The sequence below is a fragment of the Microtus ochrogaster genome, chromosome 7 (genome assembly GCF_000317375.1).
Source record: "Microtus ochrogaster isolate Prairie Vole_2 chromosome 7, MicOch1.0, whole genome shotgun sequence".
In the NCBI taxonomy this organism is placed as follows: Eukaryota; Metazoa; Chordata; class Mammalia; order Rodentia; family Cricetidae; genus Microtus; species Microtus ochrogaster.
The window spans coordinates 5,566,853-5,576,543 of NC_022014.1; the positions used below are offsets into that span (position 1 = coordinate 5,566,853).

At 57.1% G+C, this 9,691-nt stretch overlaps 1 protein-coding gene across 3 annotated transcripts in view; it reads left to right on the top strand.

The window, feature by feature from the left end:
• The first annotated feature begins 969 nt into the window (after positions 1 to 969).
• The window catches only part of Glis2 (GLIS family zinc finger 2), a 22,642-nt gene continuing 13,920 nt past the window's right edge, over positions 970 to 9,691 (top strand). For 2 of the 3 annotated variants that reach the window (XM_026780997.1, XM_013347227.2), the window contains exon 1: positions 970 to 1,780. The gene's annotated coding sequence lies outside the window, so the exon portion shown is untranslated. Of the gene's footprint in view, positions 1,781 to 3,375; positions 7,190 to 9,691 lie in introns of those variants that run through there. The other variant, XM_026780998.1, reaches the window with a different exon arrangement.

Sequence of the window (9,691 nt, forward strand, 5' to 3'; positions counted from 1 at the left end):
CATCTGCCAGCTAATGTTTAACCGGCAGCACTGCGACATTATCCACACATGAGAAATGAGGTTGGGGAAGCACCCTTATCCTTGCCGTCTGCTCCTAGTGAACCGTCCTTCTTAAATCCCTTTCACGAACAGAAAGATCATAAGCACTTAGTATGCGTCTTCGTTCACAAATGTGACGAGCACCCATCGTGACTACATAATCGGTTAAGAGTACTGACTACGTGTCCATTTGTTCACCACGTTAGGAGCACCAATTACGTTTCTACCTGCGCACCAGATCAGGAGCGTGTGCCAAGAGCAGTGCCTGGTGATGAGGATGCCCTGCGATCAAGACCCACGTCTTGATGTTGGCTCTGGTGCAGATCGCGGCATCAAATGCCCGAGTGAAAACAGAATTCCAAACCGGAGTCAGTACTTCACCTACTGGGGATGCTGAATTTGAAGTGCCTTTTTGTTTCCTGTGCTCAAGTCCTGCTTCGGATCAAGAGGGCTGTCTTTTTGAACCCAGATTTGTCACCAGACAGAAGACAGGTAAGAAGATACTAGGCGCGGACTCAGGAATCGCCCAAAGAAAACACTAAAGAACGCAAGCCCGAGCTTCCCAGGAAAAGGTGGAAAATAGCTTAGTTGCCGTGTGAAGCGTCATCCACTGACTTGCATCCACTTCTCAGTGACCAACTCATTGAACTTACTGATCCCAAATGCGGTGACCCCTGCGGCGCTCAGGCTGGGGGACACAGCTGTCCCGGCTGTTGTCACCAAGATACCGGAATCCTGCATTGGTTGCAGCCAGGCCTTGCGCTGCGCTTATTTCATCATGAGGGGAACTGAGGTTGAAGACAAGGCAAAGCTGGAAGTGTGGAGCGTGGCCTCGAACCTGTCACAATCAGAAAAAGCCTCTGCCCGAGCTTTCCTGGAACTGGGCTGGGCGGGGAAATCGGGGCCGTTTGAGAGAGGCATTCCTAGCGCCTTCCCGGCTGCCCAGGGCTCCGGGGCCCTGGCCAAGGTGACCCCACTGGAGGAGGCGAGGGTCCCCGCCCCTCTGCCGCAGCCGCCTCCTCCATCTTCCCGGTCCTTGGGGCTTTTCCTCCAGGCCGGCGCGCCCGCCCCTCTCCCAGGCTTCCCCAGGGGCGGGACATCTCGTCTCCCCCGCCCCCCCTCCCCCCCACCTCCCAGGCCACCTCCCGGCCGTGTCCTAGCGCTGCCCTCGGGCCGGGGGCGGGACCTCGGCGGGCGGGGTGGGGGGTCGAGGAGGACGCGAGCCTCGGCCGCGGCGGGGCTCCCTCCCTCCTTCCCGGTGTCCGCTCCCGCTGCTGTCCGCCCTTCCTCCCCTCCCCCGGCCCAGCCGGCCGCCCCCTCCCCCAGACGCGCACGCTCCGCCTGGCAGCTGGCGCCCCGGGCCTGGGGCCGCGGTGGCGAGAGGGGTTTGCAGGGAGGGCGGGAGCGAGTGAGCCGCGAGGGAGGGAGGCCGCCCCCCGCGCCCCTCCTCCTCGCCCTCCTCCGCGGCCGACGGTCCCTCCTCCCGCCCCCTCCCTCCTCCTCTCTCCTCCCTCCCTCGCAAAGACGTCCCCGCACGGCCCGGCCGCCGCGGCCACCTTCCCTGCCCCGAGCTGCAGATGTGGCGGAGCGGCCGGGCGCCGGGCGGCCGAGCCAGGGGAGCCCGCGCCCCGTGAGCCTCGCGCCCGGGCCCCCGCCCGCCCCGGCCCTCCCCCTCGCCTGCCCCCCGCTGTCCCCCGACCGCCGGAACCCGCAGCCGGAGCCCGTCAGCCCGGCCGCAGAGGTAGGACGCCCCCGGGTGTCGCGCCAGGAGGTCGCGTACCCAGCTGGGGTCTTGCCTACCACGCGGGGCCGCGGGGCCTGAGGGTCGCCTCCCCTCGCGCGTCCATGCCTCGCCCCGGGCCATTGTGAGCCCTCGCTGAGGCCCCTGCGCTCGCTGGTTTGCGCGCTCCCTCCCTCGTTCGCTCCCTGGCTGGATCCTTCGATCTCCGTCTTTTCTCCTCCCTTCCCTCCTTCTGTCTGGAGGCCGAGCCGAACTGCGGCCCGGCCCGGGGCGGGCACAAACTTCAGTGGGGAAGTTGGGCGGTCTCGGTGGGGGTGCGCTGTGAGGTGAGAGGGGGCACCCGGAGCCTGGGCATGAAGTTGTAAAGGGCATCAGGCAGCCGCCTTTGCTCACCGGTACGCCCAGGTTGTTTGGAAGGTGCCCTCCCTGTCTGAGGAAAGTCTTCTTGCTGCCCTTAGCAAGCCCTGGGAAAGGCAGGGAGTGGGGCGTCCCTTGTTTCAGCACTGGGAGCTGGAGAACTGTCTAGCGTCTGGTTCACTCCTGCAAGGTGGATAGTAGCAGCTGAGGGACCTGGCAGGATGGGGAGGGTGAGTGATTGTATCTTAAGGGTGGGACTGGAGGAGGGGGCTAGGCAGGTGCATTCCCCTCCAACCAGGAAGATTCCTGTGCCTCCCCGCAGGCCCCCTGGGATGGGCCTGGAGTCCGGGCTGGCACCTGGACGCCTTGGCACAGTGCCCTGCCCAGTAGGGTACTCAGGCCACAGCAGGGTAGCATGCTGCCTGTCTGCCTATCCTGGAGGGCCCGCCCAGCCCAGCCAGAGGGTGGCCGGGAAGCACTGGTTGCAGGGAGTTGCCCAGCCCTGCCCTGGGGCCTGGGAAGCTGGAAGGGATGCTGGGAGGAGCCCTGGGCCCCCAGCCATCACAGCCCAAGATCTTGGCTCTAGAGGGAATACTTGACACCAAGGGGGCAGCCAGGACAGCCAGTGGCCCTACCAGTGCCTGAGCACCCATGGGTCTTCGTCTGGGCCAGGGTTAAGCCCTCAGCCTTGGTCCTCTGTGGCAGGTACCCTGCACAGCAGCCTCCCAGCTGTCCTGGCATCCTGGAGGGAAGGTGGGGCTGAACCAGAGCCTGGGGAGACAATTGATATCTTTGCTAGCTTTCCGAAGCCCCTAGGCTCGGGGAGTTTGACCACTTCAGCGTGCCCAACTCTCCCCAGGCTCCACTCTGGTGGCACAGTACCACAGCTGTGTCAGCCCAGCCCACACATCCCTCTCTAGTGACCTCAGAGCCCTCCCTCTCGCCTGCCTCCTTTTTTCTTCCCCGTGGGCTCAGGCTGGGCCTCACAGCTGGCCCTGGCCTGTAATGGGGGAGGGGTTGCACCTGTGGGGGTCTCCTAAGACACCCCTTGCTGAGCCCAGTCTAGCCCATTACATAGCCCATTCCCAGCTCAGTACGACCCTGTGTGCTGCCGCCAGTCAGGCAGGAGGCAGTGCCAGGCTTTGGTTTTGTGGGTGGGGACCCCTTGGAAGCAGCCCTGTTTTTTTAGCTTTTCCCCCTCCCCCTTCTTTCCGGAGCTACCATTACTGCTGACCCCCTGACCCCCTATGCCTGCCTGCCCTTCCCTGTCTGTGACCCCTGACCTTTGGTGTTAAATCCCTCCAGCTGGGGCTCTCCGTCCCCAGAGTGACCCTAGCCCCAGGCCCCCTGGGGCAACTCTCCCGCTCTTGGCTCTCTCTATGCAGGGACACCTGCCAACCCTCCCTCATAGATGGGGGGATGGGAAGCCAGACAATGAGTCACCCCACTTCCAGGCACTACTACTTTTGGGGTCAGTGGCTTTGGGGGGACTTGCTGGAGCCAGGACACAATCTGTGTGAAGGGTGAATGGGAAAAAGCTCCTGGCCAAAACACCCTGTTTTTGTGTCTTGGGTTCGAATCTTGGCACAACCACTACCTTTTGGGTGTTCTTTAGCCCGGCTCTTCCTCTTTGCAGGCCTCAGTTTCCTCATCTGTAAAACCAAGGGTCAGGTAAGGTGAGCTTTCTGAGTCCTAACAGTAGGTTCGTCTGTCAGTGGGGGCAGGGAGGAAGGCTACGTCCAACAAAAGCTAACTCTCAATTATCCGTGGGTGGAGCCAGTATGAATAACTGGATGCCACAGACATCCCAAAACCTCATTTTAAACAATCGTGTAAACCTCGTCCCCACAAAGCTTTTGTTTCTAAAAAGCTCAGCTGCAAAAGGGTAGCCATAGCCATTTCTTCTGCGCCCTCTTTCCTTAGTGGGAATACCAGTGAGGGGCTAGAGGGCAAATTGGACACCAGGGCCCCTCCTTAGGGCCTGGAGAGACGCTGGAGCTCACCTCTGTGTCTCAGGCTCCCCTCCAAGGCTAGCCCAGCCTTGGCCCTGTGGAGTGGGAGGGTCCACTGGCCACCTAAATTGTTCCAGGGTCTGTGCTGGCTCTGGTGTGGAGTGAAGAGTGTGTTTTTCCTCACGACATTTTCCCATGCACATTCCCGTCTCCCCAGCTGGATTCTCCTGGAATCTGAATTTCCCACGTAGGGGAGAGGGCGGTGCCAGTGCTGGGCAGGGTTTGGGGCTATCCCAGGATGAGGGAGGAGGGTAACAGCTGTGACTGGGGGACCAGATGTTGAGGCTGGGGCCTGCAGTTCTGCTTTTTGGGAGGCATTGGGGCTCTTTAGGAAAGAAGGAAGGCTGAGGGGGGGTGCGCTATGCTCCTGGCTGGATCCCCCATCTTCCTGTGCCTCTCTGTAGGTTCCTGCATCCCAGGGGAAAAATGAGGTGGGCTCTTTACCTAAGTGGGAAAAATGGATCTCAAAGGACAGACCATCAATCAGGGCAGAGTGAGGGGCTAAACCTTTCCTAGGGCTGCCCCTAAATTCCTTCTCTGTTCGCTTATGGTTGTTATTTGGAAACCATCCTTACAAGGTGCTGAGTGGGGAGGGCCCTTTCCCCTTTCAAGGATGATAGGGACCCTGTGGCTGCCGTGGGTAGGTGCTAAGTGTGAGGGACCCCCTCTTACCTGATACAAGGGTCTCGGGCAGAGCATTGGGGTTTCCACCCTCTGCTTAGAAGCTCCCTCCTTCAGGAGTTGTGCAGCATCCCCATACTGAATTAGAATCCATGCATGCATATGGGGACTCACCTCTCAGAGGACACCAGAACAGGTGACTGTCCCCGTTCCAGATGTGTGGACGGCAGCCTCAGCCGGCTTGTGGGACGCATCTACTGACCCAGTGTGTTTTTGAGGTGGCTTCTCTGAGCCCTATCGTAGTGAATTTTACTACAAGTGTGGCCAGGTTGGGGACTGGGCATTTTTAACAAGCACCTCCCCAGACTGAGCCATTGCTCGGATCTCAGGAACAAGACAGAGCCTGCTGGTACTAGTAGTTGGGGGTGTTTGCAGGGAAAAACCTGACTGTCTGCCCCACATCTCCCACCTTACCAGAGCCATCCTTCCTACTCTGGCTAATAAAACATGGCAGACGTCCCCAGGTGGGTCGGGTTGAGGGATGGGGTGCTGATCCCGCCTGAATATCTCTTGGAAAAATCCAACCAGCGTACATGGCTTCCACTGGCCAACTTGACAGAGACTGCATCCCACCTGCAATTGCCAAGTCTGTGACAGGCCCATTAATCCCAGTTTGGTAAGCGAGGGAACTGAGGCTCAGGATGGAAAAGGACCAGCGGGCATCTGCATCTGTGGGAAAGGGCATGTCAGCCAGTTTCCTAGTCTGGATGTAGCTGGGGCCTTGTCCTTAGGCAGCTGGGACATCTTTCCCCTAGAGATGCCCCCCATCTCTCCATGGGAGATGAGTGACGGAGAGGAGAGGGTAGGCCTGGCTCTTCTCCTCATTTGTGCCCTGCTTGGGGGCGGAGGGGGAGCTCACAGGTCTTCCTAAAAAGGCCTCTAGAAACTTCCTTTATAGCCGGTTGGCCCCCTGGGAGTTCAGAGGTTCAACCTGAGTGACCCTTCTGGCACTGCAGCTGGGACACCTTCCTTTAGGCATCTCCAGCCTGAGTAGGCACAGTCCTTGACTGTGGCTGTTCACTGCCCATCCCCCCAGATAGGAGGGGGAGGCCCTAGTTAGCTGGTGGCTGGACTGGGAGGGGCATGAGGGTGGGAAAGAGTCTGCTTCAGGAGCAGGGGCTTCCCATCTGCTCCAGATGCCCCTGGTGGGGGATGGGCAAAGGGGCTGAGAATCTTCCAGTGCCAAGACTGTTGCGGTGAGGGAGCAGCAAGGGCCCCTCAAGTCCTTTGTCTTGGATGCGGGAGAGGCCAGGTAGTACCCAGCACAGGGAGGGGTCCGTGTGTGCCTTTACAGATGGCTAGGAGAGGGGACTCCCATCTAATAGCCCTTGGTGTCTTCCTCCAGTCATGGCCAGGAGTGGGTGGGAGCCCAGCAGAGGCTCCTGGAGGCTGCTGAGCCTTCTGAATCAGCCTGGGCTGGGAGCCTGTGGGAGAGCAGTCCCTGCCATCAGACAGGATCTCTATGGTTTCACCACGCTCCCCTTGATCCCAGCAATAAAAAGGGGAGAAACTGAGGCTCTGGGAGCTTTGGTGACTTGTCCTGTGGTATCTTGGTGTGGGGGGAGGACAGAAGTCATTCCTTTATGCCTAACTTACCCACTCACTCTACAGAAGCCAGGGAAACCTTCAGACCCATCCTCACCCACAAGGAAATGCCCCAGAAGGGGCCTGCCAGACCCAACCTGCTCCAGCATCTGGGGGGCCCAGGGTCTGTGGAACCGAGCAGGGTAAGGTGTCCTGGCATCTGAGACTGACCGTGACCCATGAAATGCCACTTCAACCTGGAAACTGCCCAATTCCACTCGTACTTCCCAGGTCTGCTCCCAGGGTCCTCTGCGTCTGACTGGCATATCCCAGCCTGCCTGAGCCAGTTCTCCCTTGAGCCACACTATTCTTCATCAGAGCCCACACGGCCATTTACAGTGCCTCAGCCCCAACTGTGGTGCCCCTCCTCCTCCTCTCGCCCTTCCTGTTCGTCCCCCTCTCCCTCCTGAGTGGTGGGGACCATCTCCACAGACCTTAGATCAAGTTGGGTCTGGCAGGCCCCTCCTGATAGCTGTTTCCTTGTGAGTGAGGATGGCTTCTGGATTTGCTTTGTAAAGCTGGAGTGGGTAAGTTAGATGAGGAAGGGTAGAGGGTAGAGACCAGCGATTGTACATTGCGGCTGCTGGTGTGGCCTCGGGTAGGTGGGAGTCCCGGGAATGAAGCTGAGGAGTTGGGTCCTTTTGGTCATCACAGCTGACCAGTAATGGCAATATCATCTCTCCCCTCTCCAGCCCTTTTTCAAGTCTGTACCTGACCCCAGTGAGTGCCCCGATATGAGGAAGAGACCTCTTGCCCTTGGAAGACACTTCCATTTGTAGGTACCCTGAAACCTACCACCTCCCCTAATAATAGACACACAACTGAATTCACTCAGCAAACATCCACCCAAGACCAAGTGCTTGGAGAAGGAAATTCAGGTGCAGTAGAGCCGTGTAAGGAAACAGACCTGGATATTCTTTTTTTTTTGGTTTTTCTAGACAGGGTTTTTCTATGGTTTTAGAGCCTGTCCTGGAACTAGCTCTTGTAGACCAGGCTGGTCTCGAACTCACAGAGATCCGTCTGCCTCTGCCTCCTGAGTGCTGGGATTAAAGGCGTGTGCCACCACCACCCGGCCAGACCTGGATATTCTATTCTATTCTAGTTAGTTAGTTAGTTTTTCGAGACAGGGTTTCTCTGTAGCTTTGGAGCCTGTCCTGGAACTAGCTCTTGTAGACCAGGCTGGACTCGAACTCACAGAGATCCGCCTGCCTCTGCCTCCCGAGTGCTGGGATTAAAGGTGTGCGCCACCACTGCCCGGCTCAGACCTGGATATTCCAGAGTGTCCCATCTCCCAGGTGTCCAGGCTAACCTCATTCTTTCACAGTGGGGAAACTAAGACCTCGGGTCTTGCCGATCAATTAAGAGATAACTGGCTTTCCCACCCTATATCTCAAGGACTTCACATCTCTGCTCAGTTCGTTATGGGAAGAGGATTGGGCCCTGGGTCAGCAGGAGCAGGGCAAGGGTCAGCTGGAATGATCTTCTGTTGGTGTATGTGTGTCTTCATGTTTGTGGGTACATGCATGTGTTGTGTGTGCAGAGACCAGAAACTAATCTTGGGTGTCATTCCTCAGAAGCTGTCCATCTTGTTTTTTTGTGTTTTTTTTTTTTTTTTTTTTGTTGTTGTTGTTGTTTTTTCGAGACAGGGTTTCTCTGTGGCTTTGGAGCCTGTCCTGGAACTCCCTTTGTAGACCAGGCTGGTCTCGAACTCACAGAGATCCGCCTGCCTCTGCCTCCCGAGTGCTGGGATTAAAGGCGTGCGCCACCACCGCCCGGCTCCATCTTGTTTTTTGAGATAGGTCTCTGATAGCCCTGGGAATCACCTGCTAAGCTCGGCTGGGTCCCAGAGATCTGCCTGTCTGCTTCCCCAATATTGTTATTGTAAGCACGGGCCATTATGCCTGGCCTTTGTCACATGGGTTCTGAGGTCTGAACTCGGGTGTGTATGCTTACACGGCAAGCATTTTATCATCTGAGCCATCTCTCCAGGCCTGGCCATCCCTTTTTCTTCATCAGTGGGCTCGGAGCTGCCTAGGAGCTGCAGTCCCTGCCCACTTCAGGCCTTTCTTCTTGAGGGAGGCTCCTTATGCTGGAGAATGCCCGAAGCCGAAGGTCAGTGGCAGAACACAGGACCTGCAAGGTCAGGCACACTCGGCATGCTTGAGGGTTGGCAACATTGTGTGTGGTATTAGTGATGCATTAGCTAGACTTGGACCCAGGGCTGGTATGGCAGGTCTCTTAGCATTGTTGGGTTTGGTGAATCACCGGCCTTCAGCAGCAGGTGAACCTTGTTCAGGTAGCTCTAAGAGACTGAGGCTGGAGAGACATGCCGAGAAGGGGGTCAAGGAACTTAGAGCTGCAGAGGAGTGTGGGTAGCTGTCCACTTGATACGCAAGCCTCAGGCTTTTAGGGAGTTAAAGGTTCTAAGGAAAGGCTAAGGGTAGGTGGCTCTGAGCTGAAGGGGAAGTGGCACTCTTCTTTTGTGTAGAACACTCCCTGGCTCCTCATCTTCCTCTCCAATCCCTCTGGTGCCTTGTCTTACACTGAATCACAGGCAGACTTAACTGTCTCTTGTCACTGTAAGCTTTGGGGGACGACACTCCTTTGGTGCTGTGGGGCAGCCTTGGGCTCAGGAAGGCCGATTTGAACCCTAGCCTCACCATGGTTTGCAAGCTGTCACCTTTAACTTAAAGATGGGGAGAATAGCACCTCATTCAAGGGTGGCAGGATAAACCAGGATGCTACACAGGACGCCCTTTGTCCCCAGAGTTTCTTCTCTTTTTACAGTCCTAGCATTAAACCCAGGGTCTTCTATGGGCAGGCGCTCTACCCTGAGCCACTTTTACTTTTTAGAGCAAATATAGACATAAGAAAAAGTGGGGGAAAAAAAAGAAAAAGTGAGCCGGCTGGTGGTAGCGCACACCTTTAATCCCAGCACTCAGGAGGCAGACAGGTAGGTCTTAGTGAGTTCGAGGCCAGCCTGGTCTACAAAGCAAGTTTCAGGACAGGCTCCAAAACTACACAGAGAAACCCTGTCTCGAGAAACCGAGGGGCGGGGGTGGGGTGGGGGAGAAAAGTGAGAACGAACTCCTGAGAGTAGGAGGCTCCAAGGGAGGAATATCCCTTTTTTAACTTTTTTTTAATAAATTTTTATTTATTTATTTATTATGTATACAATATTCTGTCTGTATGCCTGAAGGCCAGAAGAGGGCGCCAGACCTCTTTACAGATATGGTTGCTGGGAATTGAACTCAGGACCTTTGGAAGAGCAGGCAAT